The sequence below is a fragment of the Harpia harpyja genome, chromosome 4, assembly GCF_026419915.1.
Source record: "Harpia harpyja isolate bHarHar1 chromosome 4, bHarHar1 primary haplotype, whole genome shotgun sequence".
NCBI lineage: Eukaryota > Metazoa > Chordata > Aves > Accipitriformes > Accipitridae > Harpia > Harpia harpyja.
In genome coordinates, this window is record NC_068943.1 from 50,166,730 (window position 1) to 50,192,538 (window position 25,809).

Sequence of the window (25,809 nt, forward strand, 5' to 3'; positions counted from 1 at the left end):
CAGTAATCTAAGAGAAGATGAATTTTTCACTGACTGCAGAAGGCGGCGAATGGAGAGGAAGAGTTCTGTCCTTGCTCTCAGAACCCCTCTGAGGTCCCCAAACTGCGGCGCTGACACTACCATGGGGGCACAACTTCCTAGAGTCAGGCCTACTGTGCCGCCGGCTGCTTCCACGATGTCAGCTTCCAAGTTGTTTCTTAAATAGAAAAGCATGCATCTGCTCCTCAGAAGTTTCGGAAGCACCAGAAAGATAGCTGAGAATTACAAGTAAAATACAAGTTTTCTATAGGAAACAGCCTGGCAGTCCACACTTTGTTATTCACTTGATAAGCAGAGTCTTTTTGACAGTCCTAACCTTCTAAACTATAGGTCCTGCTGAGCCCAGCATGAGTCAAACGCTGGGTACCATCTGTCAGAGCTTTAGTGGTTTTTTTTTTCTTCCCTCCTCTTTTACTACAATCTGCTAAGAGGGGTGCAGAATAGAAGTTGCTTTTCTACACTTAAATGAGAAAATAGGGAAATTCAATAAGAAGCATTACAGAAATCCTGCTGTTCCCAAAAAACTCAGTAGGCACTGGGCAGGAGAACAAATTATTCTGTGTTCCTAAAGAGTTTAAAAACAAGTATATAACATGCCTCAGGAAGTGGGGAAAAAATCTGAAACTCCAAACTGAAAAGTTGATTTTGAAAAACTAATTTATATGAACTGTGGTATTAGCAAGAGTTTTGAAGTGATGCACAGTTAGGAGGTTGCAGCCATTTTACTAAAATAACACTCTTAAAGGATATTCCAAAATTCCCATTGATGGACATTTAATAAGAGGAGCTGGCAGAGAAGAAATGGCCCCCTGCTGCATTGTAAAAGAATTACCAAGGGGACATTTTTATGTCTCATTAGTTTATATTCAGCCTTAAATTGGCACCTGTTCTGAACTTGGTCAAAGTTTGCTGGAACTTTAGGGACACAAATGAGTATTTGTCTTTAACATGTTACTAACAATTCATCAAAACAGAGGGGTTTGCGGGTTATTACAGACATACATGTACACATGGAAATAAGAATATAACAAAAGTGTCCTGATTTTCCAGGGCTGAGGGCCATATGAGAAGATGTATCTGCAGTTACCTGTATGGCTCTGCAAGTGTGGTCGTCACGTCTGCATGGTGCAGCCAGGTATTTCTTACCTCCTACCTGCACAAATTGCTATTTTAGAGTCAAATTCCTAAGAACACAGCAGTTGCTAATACTTAGGAGAAAGGAGTGGAAAATTGGTTCATGTCGTTGGTTTTTGAGCTGGTTGTCCACCAGCCTGTGTCTTTTAGAGTAGCCATGGGACTGAGGTCATTTTGTATTAGACACCACAGTGTAAGCTATATTAGCTCCCTACCAGTAACGCAACCCCGTATGTCACAGCTATTACTAATGGGGACATTTAGTGGCTTTCTTGTCTTTTCTCCCACTAGTTTATAAACCGAAGGAGATGTTTTGCCGCTGAGAAGCTGGCTCTGTGACACCAGCTGGACATTTGTGTCGGCAGTGCTCAGTTTTTCACATGAAATTACTGTAGTTGTCCTGGTTTCAGCTGGGATAGAGTTAACTGTCTTCCTAGTAGCTGGTACGGTGCTATGTTTTGAGTTCAGTATGCGAAGAATGTTGATAACACTGATGTCTTCAGTTGTTGCTCAGTAGTGTTTAGACTAATGTCAAGGATTTTTCAGCTTCTCATGCCCAGCCAGCGAGAAAGCTGGAGGGGCACAAGAAGTTGGCACAGGACACAGCCAGGGCACCTGACCCAAACTGGCCAAAGGGGTATTCCATACCATGTGACGTCCCATCTAGTATAGGAACAGGGAAGTGGGGGCGGGGAATCGCCGCTCGGGGGGACTAGCTGGGTGTCGGTCGGTGGGTGGTGAGCAATTGCACTGCGCATCATTTGTACATTCCGATCCTTTCATTATTGCTGTTGTCATTTTATTAGTGTTATCATTATCATTATTAGTTTCTTCTTTTCTGTTCTATTAAACCGTTCTTATCTCAACCCATGGGTTTTGCTTCTTTTCCCGATTTTCTCCCCCATCCCACTGGGTGGGGGGGGAGTGAGTGAGCGGCTGCGTGGTGTTTAGTTGCTGGCTGGGGTTAAACCACGACAGTAGTCAGCCATAGAAAGTGGGTGTATAATCGTGCATGAATTTTTGTTCAACGTCTGAATTTTAGAAGGCAGAAACTCTTAAATATCTTAAACAACACGGCTAGGTCTCCTTTTAGTGTGTTATATTGTTCTACCTCTACTGACTGGCATCACATTATTTCAGTTTGTGTTTATTTAGCCAAAGAGATATGTGGCTAACTGTGAACATAGATTGAAAAAGTTCTGATGCAATTTTTTTGTCCCCTTTCAGTTTCTTTAGTCACAGCAATTCTATATTGCCATTTTAAAAGGTCAGCAGTGCAATTTTAATGAGCATTTGATTCTGGTCTTATTGCGATTTTATACTCATGCAATTTTGCTTAATATACTGGCAAGCACTCGGGCTGGCGACACAGGCAGGGAGGTGATCAGCAAGATTCAGAACTTGGATGTTCACTTTGTCTCTTCTCGTGATAAGGGTCATTAAAATGTACCCTTCAGGCGCAAGAAGGTAGTCTACAAAAGACTGTTGTGGCATGCATCAGAAGCAGTTTACATACAGAAGTGACTTTAAGGGCTTACGTGTGGGCAGTTGTACCTGTGGATGGTGGTGTCTTTGGATGCCAACTGTTACGTATGATTTGAACAAAAGCACGTGGTGATGTCATGACTTGCCTAATATTAGGAGGCTATTGCGGTTGTATGTAAAGTACATATTTTTACAGATTCCTTACCGCAATTATTATCATCCTCCTGGCATATGTTTGTTGTGGTAATACACAAAGACAAACCAGAGCTGAATCCCTTTGTCCCTGGTGCTGGGTGAACACTGATTGGTAGAAAGCCCTTTTCCTGAGGGGCTTCAGTCTAAGCAGTTAGGGCGCATGGAAAGCAGAAGAGGAAAGGAAGGAGAGAGAACACAATACAGACAGTGAACATGTGTTACCAAAAATGTCTGGTCAAAGCTGATGTTTTTAATTATATATGTTGTTGTTATCTCACCATTAATCTGTATTTTTCGCAAGTGATACAGTGTAAAGTATGTGTTTTCCCATCGTGTTACCGTGCTGCATTAGCATAGCCGATGCTCTGTGATAGAGTATGATTCTATGGCTTCTTATTCTCTTCAATTGCTTGCTGAGCAACATTTACATTTATGTATTTCCTTTTGCCATTAACATCTTTGATTAAATGTGCTATATGCTGGATCGTATGTCTAATCACAGAAGTGCTCTACTAGTTGTTAGACTGTGAGCGAGCATAACATCTGACAAGAGCTGCTTTTAAAGATGTGTTGTGAGAGAGAAATGAAACATCTCCAGGTAGATAGCTATTTCAGAGATGGTGAGCAAAAGCAATAGCTTTATTTCCCCCCTCCACATGCTCCGCAGCTGCAATACGCCGGAGCACCTGTTCTTTGCATACTCCTGCTGGTTTGTGCTGTTCGTATCTGCTGCCAGTGGGGTCCCAGGAGAGATACAGGGGCTTTTTAATGGAACAAGAAAAGCTGGGAGTGCATAAGATGTGCTCTTTCACAGCAGTTGTCTCTCTCTTCTTAAAAAGACCACAGTTATGAGGTCAAATCACATTCTTTTGATGTAATTAATAAAACTGCATGAGAATTAGTTACACTTCAACATGCCAGACTCCATTTGTGAGAAAGGAGAGCTTTTCTAGTTAAGCTACTATACTTTGTTAGTATCACATTATTCAATTTGTAAAAATTTGTGGTAGCATTTTGAACCAGCATTTAGCAGTCACTCTGGGATATCTAGTATTTTGTGGATATTTAGTAAGTGGCATTTACTTTAATAAGCTAACATTTATATTCCATCAGGATTACTAGAAGGCATGTATGAAGTGCTGTTCATTTTCCTCTCTTGGCAGACCAAAGACTTTAATTTAAAATAGTTATTTAAAACAGTGGCTTGTGTTGGTAAAAAGGATGACATGCAAAACACAGAATATTTGTATTCCACATTGTATCTCAGGTGATACAAATACTATTGTGTCTAACATTATGTCTGAATATCTGACTAAAAATTGGTAAATAGATGTGATTTTAAAAACAGCTTATTCTCTCCTTTGTTATGTGAGAAAACTTTCTATACTGCTGTTGCTCCACAACATCTACAAACTTCTTGGCCCAAATGATTGGTTTGACACAGTCAGTTTTGGTTTAATATAGAGTGAGTAGCCTACAAATATAAGGTTAAAGCACATAATTTCTAATGGAAGTCTAAACTATTTGAAAAATATAAATTCATAGAAAAACAAAGCAAACAACTGCATCAAAATGGTAGTACTTTATAGAGATGCTAGGATGGTTATGGGGTTAGAAGCACCCCATTTATATATTTTCAGTGTCATAAAATGTAATCAAGTGATCAAAATTAGAAGAGAGACAGACAAAATAGAACCCTTAATAACTGCTAAACATATCTGTATTGTAACTAGGTGTATGAAAGTAGCCCTAGGGACTATCACCCTAATGGATTCTTTCTTCAACAGTGGCCTGTTCTTAAATTGCCTTGCCATTTAAGGCAACCTAAAGAAACCTTTCTTTTTCTGTAGGCCTGACAGCATATGAGCTTCATGCTGGCCAGAAATCCACAAACCATAACATGGGTGTCTTTACAATAACAAGAGCAAAGGTAGTTTTGGACTTTACATTCTCTCCTCTACCCTGGGGTGCAAAAGGCAGTGAAGCATGCTTGTAATTTTGCAGTGGAGGGGAGTGTTACTGGGAAGCTCTCATATCCTGCTAACCCCTAGGCTGTCAGTGTTGAATCTTTTCATTTCTTAGGGGTTGTGGACTGAGGAAGGTCCACGCAATAGTCACTGTGTCATGTTTCCTTGAAGGACAGTGCAATTTGCAGCACAGATTCCAATAGGTGCTGATGTATCATTTTGCATCAGTCTTTTTTTCCCACCTGCATAAAAAAGGATGGTGAAGGAGATTATGGCAATGGAAAGATTGTGGATCAGGGCAGCTTCCTGGTACCTGAGTTGTAGAAGGATAGGGCTGGCAAGCACCAAGATTTCTGCTGAAATGCTTATAAAACCCTGAGGAGCTGCTGAGGGGTAGGATGTCACTTCATGTCACTTTGTGCTCTTCATGTGTCTTCAGAGGATGTCAGTTGATTTCATGAGAAATACTGCTTTAACATTACTTTGAATTATGTTACTGTTGCGAGATCTCCTTCCCCATGTTAGACAGACCCATTTAGTGGTTATTATTTATTACTATTATATTAGAATTGTGGAAGTCTCTTAGGCTTCTCTTTAAATTTTAAATACTCTAGGAAAACCTAAATAAGTCCTGATCCCATAGCCATTAATTTTAGTGGCATAACTGCCATTGATTGAGTGAGCCTTGAGGCCTCATGCTATATATATCAAGTGATGTTTTTAGAAGACACAAAGTGAAAATATCTTTTCTGGAAAAATACACTTATGTGTCTTTCTCTTTTTAAAGCTAACATCACGCCTCAAAGTTGACTTGGAAACTAGGTGAGTCAATTTCTGTTTAAATATTAAAATGAATTTAAAAAATCCTTTTAGATTGCAGTCTGCATAAATCCCAACAGGTATTTCTGAAGTGCACTAGAAAAGGAGAGTTTATCTGAATTTGTAAAATCATTTAATGAGTAGTTAACAGAACCTTAAAATTAGCTGTCAGACTAAAATATGTTTTCGTGGCATTTATAAAGCACGTAAAATAGATGTTTGTCATGTAGTATCTTCTTGTGTTATATGTATCACTTAGTCCAGCGTGCTTTATGGGATTATGCACTTTCTCTACATTTTTCATGCCAGATGACATAAGATTGCTGTTAGAGGTATGGGGTGATTAAATTTACGTATGACTGGGGGAATTTACACTGATATTTGACTTTCAGTCTTATGCAAATTACTAGCATTCAATTTGGCAGAAGTAAAATTACTGACCTTTCAAATGTTCATTTGCCTTCAAGTGTTCAGTGGGATCAATATGGGCATTGCTGTCTATATTTTATACCACTGCATAATGCTTTGGAATAGTTCTTAACTGAGTTCCTCAGTTCCTTCCCATGGATACTGGTAGATATTTTTCACTGCATATGAGGAGTTACTGATTTCTGATAGACTTTTACATTTTTTTGTGCTTTGTCTTCCATGAGTTGCTTAGTCCTCTTTAGGAAAAATCTCTCTTTTACTCTAAAATATCCTTAATTAAATAGAAGTGGGATAATTTTCTTTGCATATAACTTTTAATCTTGTAATCTTCTCTGGAAGTGTCAAAAAAATTGAATAATTTTGAGAAGGGACTTCTTTAGGTGGTCTCCTTCCAAGAGCCTGAAATTCTCCGTAATATTTTTCTAAAAATAAATTGAAAATACGAGCCCATTCTACCTCACTGGTAAATAAGAGCTAGTTTCTAGACCGCAGTCATTCAATACACAGTTTCAAGTGACATGCTTGGCACTTACACTCTCCCTGTTGGAATTTTATGAATAAGATGGAAAGGAAATTTTAACAATTTGAAAAAAAAATTATTCATCTCATCTAAAAGTAGTCATAAAATTGGATGAGTGTAGTTTTCATAACAAAGTACGGTTCATATGATTTTATTGTAGTCCAGCTAATATCATATTGAATGGTGGGTGGACTAGAGAAAATAGACAGTGTCTTCTAAATGATTCTGTAAGTCCCCATTTCATATCCACTATTTTGACCTGATGAACCTTTTATTCAAATTTAGTCAATCTTAAGTGTAAATTATACATTTTCAATTCCAAACTTGAATTTTATTGAGTTGAATGGTCAGTATGGACAGAAAAGCATGATTTTCCCAATAGAAGGAGCACTAATTTCTGAAGTAGATATAGTTACAAAATGCTATTTTCAGCAGACAGAAATGCTGAACATAATGGTCACACCATTATGTACTTCAGAAAGATGAAAAAAGGATCTCCCTTCTTTTAGACATACATGTATCTGGCAAGGATGCTAATTGCTATATCTGCCCTTCCACAAACACTAATGCATTCTGTGGGGCAGACATTAGGCTAATATGAATTGCCCCAGTTCCATAACAACAGCTTTGGTAGTACAGACCAGCTGAATATCTGCTTCAATATACTCAGTCTTCATCTAATGTACTGCTTTCTTACAATTCTCTTAACTCAAATAAGGCTGTATATTTTTGATGGTTACTGTTTAATAAAAGCCCAGGCATTAAGAACAAGATTGAAAAGAGGAAATCTGCAGAGACAGCGCGCATGCCCTATCCAGCAATTGACTAACACATTAGATTAGAAATAATAGTAAGACTGCTCTTACCTGTCTTTTATAAACTCACTGTTTTTCCTTGTTGGAATGGTCAAAATTTGCTTTCCTAAATGGTCCAAACCTTTCAAAACTTTTTGTTTCAATAATCTCTGATACCCAGTTTTACTTCTGTGTATCTGTGGACATTAATTTGCTATTAACAGCAATGTTACCTGCTAGAACACGTGATGTGCCAGAGAAAAATAATAAGAGCAAGTTATTAACACTTCAAGGTTGACCCGCCCTTTATCCCAGAATTCGTTCTGTGTTTCTTCTTATTGATCTGACTTATGCAGCTTTTTGTCACCTGGGAATTAACAATTCAATGTTTTATTTGACCATTTATCTCTTTAGCAAAATTGTTGCAATCTCTTTGACCTTTTAAAATGTTTATGACAAGGTGTTTGCAGTTAATTGTGCTCATAAAAGAGTAAAGCTCAGATCAGTTCTAATATGTGCAAGGAGCCAACCAAGACTTCCTTACAAAAACATTCTAAGCTATAATGTATTTCATTTATTTGCAATATAATTAAAAAAAATAAAAATTACCCATACCAGGAGGACTGGTACTAGGGACAGCAACTAGTCTTAAGACCACAAAAGCAACACTGCTGTATTCTCAGTTCCTACTTCTTTTGTGGGGGAAAGTGTCAACTGAGGGTAGAAATTATCTAAAAGTGTGTATTAAAACTGCAATTTGTAAGTAGGTGCACATATGTTTCTTGTTGTTTGCTATTGATGCCTGCTGGAGGAACACCCACATTTGCATTACCTAAGCAGTAATTTTGCTGTTGCTGTGTGCTATTTAACTCTGTGTAATGGAGAGAGCACAGTACACTGGGCTGAGATTGACCGGTCAAGCCTGTCAAGTTTGTTAGTTCTGGCAATGCCTTCCCATAATCACCATCACAAGGTGTCCTAACCCTCCATCAGCTGCTCTGTCCTGTACCACCAACCCATGTCCTCAGATACCATGTATCTCCAACACCTTCCAGTCGAACTCTCGCTCGTTTTCTGCAGGCAACTTGTTCCTGCCCATGGCTGTGGACAGAGATGATGGTCCCTGGACTCCTTCTGCTGTGCAAAAGGGCACATTCCAGGTAGGAAAGATGGTTGTAAGGCTTTATCCCAGGGCTGCAAATGCATGATGGTACAGGGAACAGCACTGACCACACAGAGGCAGGGCTACAGCTAGAGCACTCTCTGTGCAGTGCTGCAGATTTGGCAGCCTGGGGATACTATTATCATTTCATCTCCTAGGGCTGTCTGTGTTGCATGGAGGTCAGCGCAACCCCTGTCTCAACCCATACTCAGCCCTTAGAAGAGCCCGTCTCACTCTGTTTGGCAGCATCGCTTCTGATCTCATTTTAGGCACCCCAATAAATTGCTAATCTGGTATAAATCTGCATCCTGCCAGTAGAATTAATGAGGTCACCCTGATTTCTCAGCTGCTGCACTGGTTTATGCCTTCTACCTTGTGTGTCTGAATATGGCAATCTGGAAATGACTGCACTCACAAAGCATTAAAATTATGTAGTAAGACACTGTGAAAAATGAGTTCAGTGGCACAGCTGTATGGAATTTCATGAAATAAGACAAAAAACTCACTAATACCAATACTGTGAAAATAAAACCAGTCATTCAAGAATCCTTGAATTATTTTCTTAACTAGTAAAATATTTTTATGTGTGTTCACAAGTGACTAACTCTAAAAGTCTATTTTTGCTGTGCATGTACTACTGCTCTCATGTTATCAGAATAAAATGCAGTTTTGCGGCTTTTCCAGCTGTGCATTTCCCACAGCTAACTGAGCACATGTTCAGTGTACTTTCCTGTAATTTTCAAGGCCTCACTTGAAATGATAAGGCCTGAGGTGCTCAGCTTATTCACATCTGCTGCTTTCCTGGAGGTCAATCAAACAGTTCTGCATTCAAGAAGTAATGGGGTCTTACAAAGGAAAACAATTATTTCACTTGAAATCTATTGATCTGGTTTCTGTGGTTCATGTGGTGTTTTGGGTGCAGAACAGTTGCTTGAAACAATTTGAGATCAATTCAAGTGTAACTGAATCAATAGATAACCATGACTGAAATGCACTACTCTTGTTTTTTATAAGAGTATATTTTTTGCTACCAATAGTAATATGAGAATGCTAAGAGTGATCAAAACAGAAGGTCGAAATTAGAAGCTCTTATGTATTAGTGACAAATACTACTTCTAGCATCAAATTTCAGTCAAAAGGAAAGCTGAGACATGAATAGCGTTATGAAAACAGCAATTTGTTATTTTTAAAAGCATTTTTATAAAAGCTTTCCAAAGAGTTGGGCTGATTTCTTTTCCGTTCTGAGTATCAAGTCATCCAAAGCTAAGTTTGCCACATTTATGATATTGTACAGAATGTTGCTGTCTTTAAATAATTTTGCTTCAAGAGGGCAAAATTTATGTTTTTTAATTATATTACTTTCACAATAAATGATGGTGCTAGAAATTTGTGATTTTATAACCAGGTCTCCTTTCTATATGGCCAACACAGTTTGTTTTTATTTTACTCGTTTTTCTGTTTGCTCCAGTTCTCTTTTCTGTTGAGAGTTTATTCAAGCAGAAAATTTCTGACCATTCAAAAGAAGTTTGAAAACAATGGATGAGGAAAGGCAATTCGGGTATCAGAAGATGTATTTTGACATTAACTCTTTGTCTGCTGCCAGAGTACTAGCTGACAATAAAAAAGAATGGAGCAGGGGAAGCTTTTGTTAAAGCAGTTATTAAACATTCATAATCATTTAGTCCTGCACTTAGAAAAATATTGTTTTGAAAATCTTTCCTGTAAAATGCTGAATGCTGATAGAAGTCTGGTGGACAGTAAAATAGGCAAGTTTGTTTTCAACTCTGTAGAATGTTTCTGCACATTACTTATTCTGGAGGAATAAGAACTCTTTGGGATCTATAGGATGAAGATCATAACTAATTTTCTGAATCGTCCATTTCTGTGGGCAAGGACAGCAACCATAGTTGTAATGAATAGTTAGTAATGAATAAAAAGTGACAAGCAAAACATTTTAAAGTCTTTATCCTTTTCTGAAATTTCATTTTGGTTGAGAAAAAGTAGTGCTTTTGCATGTTGCTAGTTTGCTTTCCTAAAATAATTATTTGACAAATGATGGGTAGTGGGTATGGGGAGAAATCTGCTCCATTACAAATATACAGTACAATAGATTTTCACAAAAGACCGTTAAAATTTTAGTGCTGTTTAAGCAAGCTTTTGAATGCATAATTGCACCTCGAAAAGACATTTTAGGTAGGCATGAACTGTTCAGACAACCTGCTCATTTTGCATGCAGAAATGCCTTTTGTATGCAGAAATATAGATACCTACACACATAAAACATTGCACACAGAGATGAGATTGATTTAGTCCTGTGAATCTTAGTAGTGTGAACTGCCTTAAGCAAATTCAGGGAGATGCTTCAAATACTCTGTTATGAATTCAGCTAGTCATTAGGTCCTGCCTAAAATTACTGATTTCAGCAAAATATTCCAATGACAATAGCGGCAAGAAGAAAATCTAATAAAATACTTATTTTGGTGCCTTTTGGATCATCAGTGTGGACTGGTGACTGTCTGGTTATACAGAGAATTTTATTTTTTTAAAGACATATTTTCCACTCAGATTTATTATTAGACCCAGGTTGCCTGACCTAACTCAGCTGTATGGTTATGAGAGGTGTTGCAGAAATGGGTAAGAGATGAGCAGCAAGTAGTGATGAGTTACTAGTAGAAGGGGAGACAGAGAGGGCAGGAAAAGAAGGGCAATTAGAGTAAAAAGACAAGAAAAGTACACCAAACCTTTAAAAAGTGCTGCAAGGCATAATTAACACAGAGACAAAAAGACTTGGGAAAAGAGAGAGTTGGTGGCCATAGCAGTGACCGTAAACGGAGCCACTGCCAGAACCAGTGGCTCAGTATGCATTGCATATACTCAAATGCTGCATAAATATACATTTTCACTTTGCCTACCTGTCCAGGTTAATCATACAGTTTGTGCAGTGGATACCTAAGAGTACCCTGCTGTGATGTTGGGTAGACAAACAAAATTAGCCCCAGAGTCTACTCTATGCTACTGTTGTTCATCCAAACTTCTGCCATTCTTGTTTTCTCTGGTGCATTAGGACTTGCTTTGACTTCATTGCTGTTACCTGGTTCACTGGTGTAAGACAATGCAGAGCCAGCGACAGGGCCCTTAATATAATGTCTGCTATGAAAGTGAAGTGGTCATGGAAAAGGTCCCCAAAACGAGTTCAAAAAGGGATGGTACAAATTGTTTAATCCACAAGGGCTACCTTATAGGAAGAAACTCTGGCACAGAAAAGTCCTCGAACCACAAATTGCTGGAGGCTGCACTAGGTCTTTGCCATATTGTTATCCTTTCCTGGTGGCATCTGCTATGTGCCACTGCGAGAGACAGGACTCCAGGTTTAGTCTAACTGGTTTGGCTGTGCTTGCGTGTTGCAGTCCCTAGGAGAGGCTACAGGTATTGGGCAGTGGCCAGCAAAGGCTTCCTACTGTTGTAACCTGAAATTAGGTGCAGGAGCTTAAGAGTGCACAATCTGGTAACTACTACTGATAGTAGTTGTATTGTGCCTGGTTTGCATCAGATGATGTGATTTGCATGAGGTTGAAAGAAGTTTTTATACTGCAGTAAAATGTACAAAGATATTAAAATTTTGTTTGTTGATCTTAAAATTGGAAATCTAAAATTAAACACAGCGTTTCTGCTGCACTGGATGAAGATGGGGGTAAACAGTATTTATGACTTGTTGCTTAAATTATTGTTGCTAAAGAAAATCACCCTGTACAAGCTGTTGGCACTCTCTTTTCCAGAAAGATTAGTGGTATATCAATCTGGGTCTTCAGGCTGAGCTCAAAAAAGTAGGCAAAACCTACTTTTTTTCCAAACCAGATAACACTCAAGGCTGCTGTCAGTTTTGCAGCATTGCTTACTGACCAGCTCCAGAGATGATCTGTTAGATATTAGAGTTTCTGCTGAACAACTATTGTGATATTGAACAGCTGTGGACCTGGTGCGTCCACAGCTTTCAGAAGCCTATGTTACTCAGAAGAAATAACACATTCATTCGTCTCCTCCTGCAATGGAAACCAACCCTCATCATCCTACACTTCATAATTTAATTTCCCTCTGGATGTAACTTCCTCTAAATTTAGGGGTAATCTTTGTCCATCTCTTACCTCTTGGTGTGTTCTGCTTGAATGACTCCATAGCTGCTGCGGTGCAGAATAGAGAGCAGAGATCTGCAGCACAGAGTGGAGAGAAGAATTGTCCTCGTAAACACTTGCCATGTGAGTGAGGACTGTGCCAAACTGTGCGGGCAGTTGTTCTGTGCCTATCTCGTGTACAGACCTTCAGCGGTATCTGTAAGTACAACGTTATGAACAGATCTTCCCAATTAAGACTCCTAATCTGAGGAATAATTTTGGAAAAGAAAATTGAAGTTAATATTCAACCCGGTTTTGTTTCCTTTCACCTTTCTTCATTTGAATGACTTCCAGTTTAATTGCAAAGTTAAAATGTGCTATCCTCGGAACAAAATTACTTTACTATGAGGTAAATAATGCTAAAGAGAAATGGTAATGTTGGTTGTTTTCATTTAACATACCAAGTGGAATATCACAATTCATTTAGGTAATAGACTACTCTGAAGACTAATTAGAAACTGTGAAAGTCAGGAATCATAAGGAGTAGTGAATCTTCTAATTAGCTGGGATTTAAAAGTTGACAGAAAATCAAGATGCTGAGGGTCACAGTGTGGAAGAAAGTACTTGTCCCAGGTGAACAGATAAATGCTATGCCAGTGTATGTGGTTTTTCCTGCATGTGCTTTTTCTGGTGACATTCAAATAAACACACAGATACCATAGTCCACTTGCTATCTGCCTTTATGGCATACGGGGTTAAGCTGAAAAGGTAGCTTATTAGACTAACACTGATGTCTTTCTGCTTTACCTGTTGTAAGAGAGAGTTATCTGGTCTGTGACATTATAGCTCTTGTTGTTTATGGGATAGACCTTGAAGGAATGAAGTGGGAATGACGGAGGAGCAGTGTATCCTGTGGCTCCCTGTGTGTCAGGCGGGCATCCTACACCTCCGTGATCTGCACTCTGGTCAAATAAATGCCACGAAAAGCCAAAGTCAGTCCCAAGAAAGTTCAGGAACAAACATCCTTTCAATTAAGCACAAACTTCTGATAGTCAGAGATTGCAGTAGTCAGTCCCAAGGCAGGTTATAAATATTTACTAGTCTTACTATGAAATGGGAAATTATTGGTCAAGATTGTGTATTTCTGAGAGAATGTGAACTTGTCAGCTTGTTTCATTTGCATGTTTTCCAGTTTAACCATTTGGGAAACCTATTTACCTTTCCTTTATGATACTTTGGGTGCCACAGTTGTTCTGTCACCTCCAAGACAGGTTTCCTAGCTGGTTTTTTTCACTGTGCTAGCAGTTATCATCTGCAAAGGTGTATGCAGATGGATCTGTGTATTTCTGATTAACAGCTGCAAGACACAAAACGTGTCTTTTGCTTTGAGCACCATTAATCACACTTTTTGAAAACCCGGGTTAAAAGCATCAGCTCTACACTACAGTTGGAGTATGCTTATCTTTGTATGACTAATACAACAGTACTTTTTCTATAAAATATACTTAATACTTTAGGAGAATTGTATTGCTATTGAGTGCGTGGTATGGGAGGTGATCAGAGAGACAGCTGATTCTAATATAAAAGTTATAGTGGTTCACTTCAGGCTTCTACCTGTACATGGCCAGTTGACATTTAGGGTCCAAGTTTGGAGAAGCAGTTTAAAACTTTGCTTTATAGTTTTCAGAAAGCCTGTTCTGCACTACTCTACACTATTCAAAATAAGGCATTATTCCTAATAACATCAGTTATTATAGAATTTGTGACAAAGAAGTCAACCCACCTGAGGGAACCCATGGGAAAGAGAGAGTTTAAGAATAGTCATGGAAATTACAAAGACCAGGGAGGCACTTGAAGATCAAAAAGCTAATGGACAGTCGCACTCATGGCTCACATTCTCTCAAGCTTTCAGCTGGTCATTCTCAGTCTTCCAGAGATGCAGCTAGCGGCCAGCGTAGGTCATGTTTAGCAGCCTCCATCTGCAGCATAGGAAGGGAACTTTCTGCAGGAGCTAGTGCTCACACACGCACACACTTTGGTTAGTGTCCCAGTGGGACACCTTTCTTTCCTCCCTATGTTATAGAAAAAATATATTTTTTTTGCATAAGTGTTGTGGAAAGTATTTTTCACACTTCTGCAAAGCCTTTATAGCTTCAGAAGTCTCTGCTGTCTGAAGAATTGAAGAGCTTTATGCTTAAGGTGTCCCACCCTGGGAAATATTTGCACTCTGATGTTGCGAGCAGGCATTATAGGAAAAGTGGGTGACATGGATAAAATATCAGGAAACAGCTTCAATATTTTGGGGTTTCCAATTGTTCTTTTCACCTAAACCCTATATAACTTTGGAGCTACATGAGCACAAACATAGAGTGACAAAGGCAGGCTGTACTTTGGAGAGGAGTGCACATTTTTGAAGACTAGGTGGTTTTCAGAGCTGCTGTTTTTCAGTCTCTGCTCATTATAAAACAACAATAGAAATCCAAGAGGAAGATTTCAAAGCAAACAAATGCCTATGCAGTTAGTCTTCTCCAAGTCCGTGCCATTTTCAGTCATTGTTTGTAGATGCAAAGTGTATCCAAATAAGCATTTACAAATCATTGGTGATTGTGGTACCGTACTGCAGATTTAGTAAAGGAAAAGGCAGCTGAATTTTATATTTTAGTAGTAGTTTTTGCCATTTCTGTCTTTTAAACCTATAAAAATGCTTGTAGGTGTATCATATCACTGTGGTTTTTAATGATTCAATACCAACTCAGAAAGCCTGCATTTGGCTGTAAGAATGTTAGCTGAATAAAATTGGATAGAATATGTTCTAAATTAATGATGAAAAAATAGTGAGTAAATGTTCCTTGGCTCTCTGGCCTGCCAGTATCAGCACTTTGTGGCCCTTGTCATTGTTTATGAGTCCTAAGGAAGCAGGTTAATCCAGGACAGCTGTCTGAATTTGCTTGGGACTTCCCTGGATTTTGTAGTCCAGCCCTGGATGTTTACATGTTCTCCTGAAAGCCCAGATTTTTCAAAACAGATGGGACAGAAGGACTTCTACTACTACAGACACTTGTGGAGAAGCGCTCATGACTCCTGTGTCTGTCCTGCTCTCTATCAACTCCTGTATGCTGGGTGGAAGGGAGAGGGATCCTGAACACTTGTTGTAACTGGAGAGAGAGTGAAAATTTAGGAAATCAGAATGTATGGATCATAAATAGTTGAAAATTCTTAATTTCCTCACAGAAAAAAGACCCGCTGCTCCTTCCTCGACTGCAGGGAGGCTGGTAACTGATGGGAATAGGAGTGACAGAAAAAGGGAAAGCATTTACGTAGTAGAAATCTGGTGCTAGTGAAACCTGGGCATTGGTAGTCTGTGCTTTTTTGCTGTCCAGGACTGACACAATTCCTACTGTCACAATCAGAAAAAGATAAATAGAAATTCCCTTTCCAACAAATTTAGCATCTTAATTAATTTAGTGACATGTAAGATTACAGATAGAGTTAAGAACAAATTGTAACTATGTAGTTGCTATGTAAAATCATTTCATAATGGAATTAAGATTGATTGCCTTTAAAAAACAGCTTTTCATAACATAGTATGTTTGGTTGTCTTAGACATCTATGTTACAGATGTAAGTTATATATGAAACTTTAACTCTTAGATTTCTGTGTTTGAAGCTCTTTCTTGGTGGATAGTCCCTCTAACACATTTATCCTTAATTTAATGATATTGTCTGTAATCCTGTTTAACATGATTTCTATTTGGGAATTAATATTTGGAATTTTGAAAATAGCAGTTTCTGTACCTGGGAAAGTGTAACTTCTGAACAAAGATGTGCCCTTGTTAAAACTGTAGAGAAGGTTTGGAGGTCCTCTGGCTTACCACCAGCGTGCCGTATGTAGTGCAGATGGTTAAACAGTGTTACAAGGCTAGAGTCTGATAATTCTGTTTTATGATCCTCTATTTGTCTACCACCTCTTTGATGTGAAAGTGGTATAGCAAGTATTCAATAATTTACATACTGTACAATATAGCCAAATATAAATGATGCATTATTCTTCCATTTAGCCCCATTTGAATTGATTGATTACCAAATCTTCCATTTATCATTTATCAGCATTGCGATTATTTATAACTTTTGCTGAGTTTACAAAGTAATGCATCAATCAAGAAGCTGAGTTGCACTTCCCTGATTTATAATGGATATTTTAATGAACAGTACCTGATCCTTTTATTGTTTATTTATTTAATTTTGTCAACACTGAGCTTGAAAAGAGTAGCGAGAAGATATGAGGCTAAAGCTAAGGCTGAGAAAGATGACACCCCCCTTTTTTTCCCTTGCTTTGCATAATTGACTTTTACTATTGTAATAGTTGCTTAAAAGTGTACCACAAAAAGGAAAAACAATGCTGTTAATTTTAGTAATGAGATCAGTGGTGCCCAGGAAGCCACTGGGGACATTCAGATCCCTGGGACAGATGAGCGTGCCACCACAGGAGGAAAAGATGGGATTGTGGCCAGAGCCAGCTGGGCCAAAGCCCTGTGGAGGAAGACAGCAGGGTATCTTTCCATTTTCCTCCTACCTGCACTGACTTGTAACAGCTGCCCATGGCTGAGGTTTCACTTACTCTTAGGCGTTGTGATTTTTTTATGGACTAGATCTCTGTCGTGAGCTTTTTTACAATCTGAGTGCATTTCCAGTGTTTACATAGGGTGAGAGCTAAACACGTTATGCTAGAGACACTGGTGTGCCACCAGCCCGCTTTTCTTCCCCCAAATCCATGTAAAATCCTTATTTAATCCAGCTGGCTCCCTGGCTTTCTCTGCAGTTCAGGTCTGGCTTGCTTGCTTCTGTCCCCACCATGCTCCTATCTGATGATTACTCCATGGGAAGCTTAAAGAAAGAGCCAGGCCTGATACACTGTGCAAGCACTAAAGTCTTCCCTAGTTAAAACCTTCAATCCCAATTCATTCTTTTGGGTGAAGCAAGTGACATTACTGCTGAATTTGAGGCTAGTAAAACAGAGAATATAGGGGTGCTGGCTCTCCTAAAAATTTCTTATTTCACTTAGAAAATTGTTAAAATTCGTTGAATAGAGAAATCACAGAATAGGTCCTTTTTGGCTATTGAATAGCTTTCATGTTTAATCACTATGCAACCTTTTGTGGTTTGGGCTCATCTAATTGCAATCTTGTTAAAAATTGCACTAATAGTCAGTAGCACAACTGAAAAGTGTGGAGATGTATGTGGTGTGTAGCTCGCTGGGCTTTTACCCTATCTGCTATCCTTATTAACATTCGCTCTGCTAAAAGAAAGGAAGATTGAACATAAAAAACTGAAGGTCGTCCATACAGTTGTCTCAATAGCAATCTGTGTGACTTTAACCCTGTTGAGGAAAAGTAATTACCCTTTGGCTTCTGATGACCTCAGCTAACCTTTGTTGAAGGACCAGAGAAAATAAAGGCTGACCAACAGCCTGCCCTTCCTGCCCTGTGGTTAACCCGCTCTGGGAATGAAGAACACCCTCAACAATAGAACGTGAAAATGTTGCCATGGAAATATCATTGGAAGAAGAAACAAAAATCTATTACAATTAATAGTGTTTTATTAGGTGACTCCTATAGAACTGTTTAATCCATGGAAGTTGCTCTATCTTAAGATCTGGGGTCAGAAAATTTCAGCAGGAATAAAAGAAGGAGGGAGAGGGTACCTCTTTAAAAATTCAAGAGCTGTTGACAGAGCTGGGATGGTTTGCATGAGATAAAAGAATCAGTTAGATGTTGCACACTGTAAGTGTGGGAAATGATAGAAAAGAATAAATGCAATTATAGTAACTGCAAATGATAACCGCCAGCTATCCAACTGGTCAGGACGTTTATTGATACACAAATATTTTGGTTTTGTTATATGGCAAATAACAAGAGTCATTTATCTTTTCATATTTTTTTCACAATACTAAGGCCTTGCCTAGAGAACACCAGATTATTTGCAGAGTGTGTGCTGCTTTCGTGTATCTGGCGTTTTCAAAATAGTGTCCTATAATGCTTTTGGTTTGATTATTTTTTTTTTCTCCTTTTACTGTTTATTAAATTTGACACCTTGCAATACATATTACATTTCTGTTAAATTCACTGGTCTACTTCGGTTTGGTTTAGGCTGAATCTTGTGCTGTTCATTACCCCCAGTAACTGGTAGTTTCAGTTGGAGCTGACAGTGCTGCACATTTTCAATAGTTCAGTACTTTCTAACAAATATCAATGGTTCTTTGACCAGAAAAAGATGAAAAATTGTGAAGACATAAAAAATCTATGTGTTGCTGATCTACAGTATTCCAGTTGCTAGAGCATGATGAAGCATTTCAATTAAGTAAATTCTGTGACATTTCCTTATTCATGTGACAAATTACAAGACTTTAATTAATGTAGGAAAAAGTTTTAAATGTGTGTTTCTGTATGTGTGTTTCTAAACAATTTTAAATTACCATGATTTTAAGAGAAATAAGAAATTTTAGCAGGTTTGTTTTAAGACATATTGATAGTCATATGCATATATTTTCTGGTATTGAAAATGAATTCAAAATAACACATTTGTTACAACACATCTTTTAAGAATGTTGCACAAAGTGGTACACCAGCTTCCTTTTTTTGGTCTTTTTCCCAAAGCACAAATATTTAAAATGCTAAGAAGATGTCAACTGAAATAACTTTCATTAGTATTACTGATAATCTCACTGTTAGGGTAAATGGGAGCAAGTCTGTGCCCTAACTGTGTATTTCTTCTAATAAAAGCTGAAAGGATGCTAAGGAAATGAGTTGCAGTAAACGTCATATTAAAATCTTTTCCTTCTTCTAAAATGGTGAATAAGATATGTTTTCTTCAGTATTTTATGTGTCAGCTTTTATTAATACAGGTGTTGATTTTCACCATGGGAGTACTCTTCAACTGAAGTATATTTTCAAATGGTAATTTGAAAAGAGAACATAGTGTGCTGGGTAGAAACAAACATTTATTTGTGCATGAGACAGACTTTCCTGTGAAACATTAAAATAATTTTCTGTATTGCAAATATGGTCATTTTTGTAACTTTTCCTAATTGTAACAATATTATTCAGTTTTTAAAGTTTGTTTGCCATTCGAAATTTTTGAGCACAGAGTGCACAATGTCAAGATGCAGAACTACAGTAGTGATAGTGCACCCTGCCTTTTGTTTATAAAATGTAAACTTGTCAGTTGCTTTAAAACGAACTGTCTGCTGCTATATTCATTTACAACTGTGTGAACACTTGAAAAGGCTTTGGTCAGATTTCTTTAACTACATAAGCTTGTATTTTGAGTTAGCAAAACAGTGTAAGTCCAGGATCAAGGCAATGTGCTTTCATTAGTTTTCAACAATAATTTTGCATGTGACTGGCTCCAAATCATTGTTTGCTGGTGTAACTCACCTGGTTGTAGTGCTGTGGAGAACTATTACCTGTTTCGTTGACTGTTTCACTTTTTCCCTTGGGCTGGTGCCAAGATTTTCATGTTATTCCCTCTCCATTTCCAAATGCTGTAGGTCCATGGCATTCTGGCTGAAGCTCAGAACAAAAGTCAAGAAAGTCCATCATCATCCATGGAGTTTCTGTTGCTCTGTTTATTGAAGAGAGAGAGGAAGCAGGAGGAGAAGAATTACAATGTGTTGTTCAAAGGTAAGCATATTGATAACCTGCTCTGTTCTCAGTACTTTGAGGAGTTTGAGAAATCCTCTTAAATTACGCACATCATATTATTTCTACATTATAAGTTGTTGTTAAGGTGTTTTCACTTGTGGATTATGTTCTGTCATGCTTTAATTGGTACATAGGCTACATCTTTTTCCATTTTAGCCTAACATAATTCTAAGACCTTAGAAATGTTTTAATTTATCAAGATTTTAATTTGTGGGATTAATAAAGGTAGAGGACTGAAGGATCTAGGAACCGTTGTTCCTGTTGTTGAGTGTTTGCTACAAGAAGAATTTTCTGACTGAATTAGTGATAAGCTTTATGTACTTACTCGGCTTTATAACGTGTTTCATACTTTCATCATCTGAAATATATTGTTGTCTGCCATTGTCAACTGATTAAATACAAACTCTATTTATAGGGTATAATTCTACTGCATTACTGTTGTTTTGATATGTCTGTACAGGTGTATGTTATGTTATGCTAAGCATAGTATAACTTATAAAAAAGAACTAGGTAGGTAATACCAAAGCAAAATAGTCAGAAATGTTTTTAATTCAAATGCAAAGTCTGGTGACATTCAATCACATTCTTTAGAAAACAAAAACCTATTTATACTCAAATTAAATTTTGTTCATATGTTCATTGACATTTTCACCATAAAACATACAAATGTAGTTTGGTAGCTAATGATTAATCTCACTAGCATATTATCATACATATGTTGTGTAAAGTCAGAAATGAAATTATTTCTGTGTTATTCTGACCTGATAAATTCAGAGACATCTATAAAATGCAAGGCTTTTAAACATACCACAATTCTTAAAGCTTTAATTGATCTAACATTGCATAACTGGTGTATTTAACTAGTGGCCTCCTTTTGTTCTATAGCATTATCTAAAAATATTATGCCTTTCAAGAGAAAGACTGGCAATACCAAGGTTTAAATGTTGTATAAATGTTATAGGGAGAAAAGAGAATTGATTCAGTCATCAGTGGTAATTGCGGCAGAAATATTAATTACAACAGGATTACTTCATGGCAAACTACAATATCGAAAGTACTGAATGAACATCTGATTCTCAAAAATGTAAATACAGTCTGAATATCCAAGGTATTGTAAAAATGTTTACGGGTTATTTTAGCAATTAGCACAAACTACAGAGGAGGTATTTTTAATAAAATAGTATGACATTTCTGTAGCAAATTACTGTCACTTTAAAGTAATCTACTAGATATTTATTAATAGTACAGCAATAAAGCATTGAATATAGTTTGGATAAGTAGTTTTTGGTAGCCTACATCACACAGACAGAGAAGTAAATTTTATCTTGATGTTTTTGTTTTTAAAGCAACAGCAGTATTAGATATCCTAAAAGTTAGCACAGTCATTAAATACCTTATAGTGCTGTATCCCTGGTAATCCAATTTACAAAACTATTTTCTCAGCAGAAACTCCTGGGGTATACAGTAGTTCTCTTCAGTAAGCCCTTCCTGCTTTTTCTTGTCATGAAGCAGTGATGGTACATTTTTATCCTGTTGATAATTTGACTCTCTTAAAACTATTTCTTGTTGACCCACTGGATTGGTCTTTATTAGGGTGGAGGTAGCTGGAAGACTGAAGGACTGCAGACCATATATCATTCTTCCTTTTTTACTGTACCTTAATATTCAACATAGCATCATTATTCTGAGGCAAAAAGAGAAAAGCTGGTCCATCATATATTCCACACATTGCTAGTCTTTCCTCTATGTCCTGCAGTGCTAGAGAAGGGGATTATTGCTGCAGAAAAAGAAGAATCTGGCCATAGTGTAGGAATAATCACTGCAGTCCAGCTCACCCCCACACCTCTCTTTCTCTCCTTCTCTCTCTCTCCCTCTGTTTGAGGCCCCAGCTGATTCAGTCTGCATCCATCCATACATAAATCATTGCCCTTATTCTATTGGTTACATGGTACATGGCAAGTATTGATTTTTTCTGTTGCCTCATTGCTGGAGAACCCATGGTTTTTGTGAGACTGAAAATGCAAAATTTTTTGCTGGAGATCTTGTCAAGGTGCAAAAATGACAAGCAAGGAGGGTGCTATTTTAAGGTTTGTGTGACTTAAAAATCTTCACCTTCTCTGTTCTACTCTACATTTGCCTGTGTCCCAAAAAGTCGTGGCTTGTTTAATCACTACTGCTTTAGGTAGGCTTACTGGCTAAGCAGCAGGAGAATAAGCAAACAGAAACAGGGCCTGGCCATTCTGAGGAATGCATTACTTAATTATTAAAAGTTTAATTATCTTCTGAAACATTAACAAAAAGATAAAGAATAATATGAAAATAATGCCATTTTAAGGGAAGAAATGAATCCTAGCACAAGATGATAATATGCTGTAGAAAAATGGACATTTGTTTCCTTTCTGCATAACACAGAGATATAATGCCATGCTTAGTTCTTGAGATAGGTCTTTGTAGCATTTTGAAACATATTTACTAACCCTTTATCAGTATGATTGCTGTATTGAGTTAATTTTTCTCAGCATTCAAAGCTGCCTGAAAATGTCTCACAAAAGATGGCACCGTGTTTCCTCAAAAAAGTGTTTTTGAGGAATAGGAAGACAGGGTTATGAGACAGATTATGAGATGTTCTCCTTTAGTAATAGAGAATTCCCTGGTATAAGACTCTCTCTTACTAAGAGCATGATCCGAAACATACTGGAGTCAACAGGAATGTTTTCATTGACTCCGTAAGTGCTGGATCAGCTTCAGATTACACAGAAGCAAATACTTTCCTTTTTTTGGATACGGTCACTTTCCCCAAGTGAAATGGGTTAGGATGCGTGGTTTATAGATGGATGTAGGATATTATTATATTTAATCTGATTACATCTTTTAACATTTTTAAATGAGATGTATGCAAATGTGTGTGCATTTTCTTTAATGCCTGTAATGCAAAATCTGACTCATGCTTACCCTGTGCTATTCCCAATTACTACATTTTGCTTCTGTGGTGGTTTTTTTTTGCATTTCAAAGCCACTGCCCATTCTTCTTTTTACCTACACTACCTTTAGACTCCAGTCTTTCACCAGATGTTGTGTGGACTCCATTTAAGTCATTTTACCTGACTTCTGCCAATTGCACATCCAAAGCAGGTGATACTTTCTATCTGCTGTTTGCATGCAAATCAAATACCTTAAAAAGTAATACAGCTTTAGAGCTTTTGTGTTTCTGGGGCTGTAGAAATTGAGCATAAAGCTAAAATTATCAAAAAGAAACCCCAGCCAGACACCTTCACTTGCTATATGGCACATACAGGAGCTGAAAACGTAGTGTGCTGCTGGTCCTCTAGTTGAGAACCAGTGCTGGACCGTTCAACCTGCCCTTCCTTGAGCTGGCTCTGCTCCTGCGGGAAACAGCCTGCACTGCCCAAAACCTTGGGTCATGCTGGAGTGAGCCACCTCCCCCATAACTGATGGGAGCAATTGCTTCCTTACGAATGTACTTTTTTTCCTCAAATGTATGTTGCAACTGTTTTGAATATGTAACTTAAAAAAAAAAAGTAGGACTGGGGAAAACATGAATATTGGATTCAAAATAATTCATATTATTTTGAAATAATAAAGGTCAGGATGTTGCCATCAGCAAATGAGTTTCTTGCTTCACCAGAAATGTAGTGTCCCTGGAAAATGTGCCTTTTGTCTCACTGTAAACCGTAACTTTCCTACTGCTTCTGTATACATACAGGCCAGATCTTCATTATATTCGGTAGTAATTTTTGTAGTAACGGAAAGGAGAACACTTCTGTAATCTTTGTGACAGTGACTGTGTACAAAAGGGTTTGTTACGTGTCTGTGTATGACTCATTCAAGCCAATTTGCTGGTTTAAGTTCACTCCTTTAGCCTTTATTAGTAAAAAAGGAGGGTTATTTGGCTAGCTGAGGTATATTTTGTCAGCATAGCACCAGTAGTTCACTGGTTATAACACAAAGAAAAGATACTGAAGAAATACTAGTCTAAATTTGAATATTACCAAGTGTGTTTCATTGGTTTCTTATAGAGTATCAGGGCAGAAAATGCTTCCAGAATTTTTCCCCATTTCCCAAGCTTTTAGGACTCATGTTCTATATAGGGGCATGGTTCCCTTGTATATGTTTCCCTGGAGCCACCCAGCCTGAAGTCCGGGCATTCACAAGGCAATTGGCCTACCTATGTTAATACAGTTTTCCTGTAGTCTGTGCTCCTCCTTAAGCAAGGTGTATTTTCATCACAGCTCTGGGTGTTTTGGTTGAAAGCTTGGCAGACACTGCACACATACAACACAGAAACACATTATGTATGTGCTTCTCACCATCACCATTCTTTGCGGTTTTCTTTTCCTTTGAGATGCTGCGTTGTGTTTTCTGTCAGTCTTCTGTATAGAAGGATGGATGCTCTGCTCAGTGTAACCAGCACACATGCATCATGCTTGCCAGTCCCCGCAGTACTGACTCAGGTACTGGCTGAGGTAGGTTTTTAATATGGCTTGAGGAGTTCACTTGTTACTGGTCACGGGAATAAGGGAAGTCTGAACATGCTAAAGTTGCTGCCAGTGAGGCAAGAATTGGTCTTATTCACTGGGCTTTTGTAGCAGAACTGGCTGCACAAATAATTCCTGAAAGTTCCTCTGCATGATGCCAGATTGGTAGCTCTTGAAAGCTTTATGTTCTTATATCATAGGTTGTTGTACAAGGGTCTGGACGAGGACACCTTAGATTTCTTCCCATTGAAAGGAACGTAAGTGACTCGAGAGCCCTGTAACAGTCCTTCCAGTGTGTGTGGGAAGCCGTCTCAACATTGCTGGTTGTTTCCAGAAAGAAAGTGGAATATAGACAGCGTGATCCCAGAGCATGGGCCAACACGTCATCTTCCTTCAGACATTATGGGAGAGGCCGTGCCCACTGCTCTGCAGGAAGGTGGGCAGTTATATGAAGTGTGATGGGGTTTTCTTTACGCTGGTCAGAGACCCCTAGAAAGGGGAGTCAGCTACTCCCTGGGCTGGTACCGCTGCCTTTGGTGGCCGATTATGCTTGCTGATAGACACGTGTAGGTGGCTGCACTAATCTTGTGGACAGCGACACCTTGCTCCTAACCCGAAGCCCACGCTGAACCATTGTTGTGCACCCAGCAGCCAAACCCTGATCATAACCCTTTTCTGTCCTGCTTTGTAATAGCAAGATGGGGTTAGTGCAGCCAATTCAGCCAACTTCTTTTTGCATATCTCTTTTGCAGGAGAGCAATGTTGTTTTATTAATTTCCTTGAAGATGGACATGAGAATTAATAAATAACAACAACAAGAGGTAGAAGGGATTTTTCCTGTAGCAACCAATAATAATATCTTTGTTGAAAATACAAGTGAAGAGACAGAACTGCAAAGCATGTTTGTGTAAGATAGAGCTGAAGCAGCCAGGGACATTAACCATTCCCTGAGCAGAGAGGG

General features: G+C 38.2%; 1 long non-coding RNA gene across 1 annotated transcript in view; it reads left to right on the plus strand.

Annotated features, from left to right (window-relative positions):
• Nucleotides 1-25,809, plus strand: part of LOC128140372 (uncharacterized) — a 59,838-nt gene that overhangs the window by 19,538 nt on the left and 14,491 nt on the right. The window contains exon 2 of the long non-coding RNA XR_008234706.1: nucleotides 20,199-20,331. This is a non-coding gene — a long non-coding RNA (uncharacterized LOC128140372). The remainder of the gene's footprint in view (nucleotides 1-20,198; nucleotides 20,332-25,809) is intronic.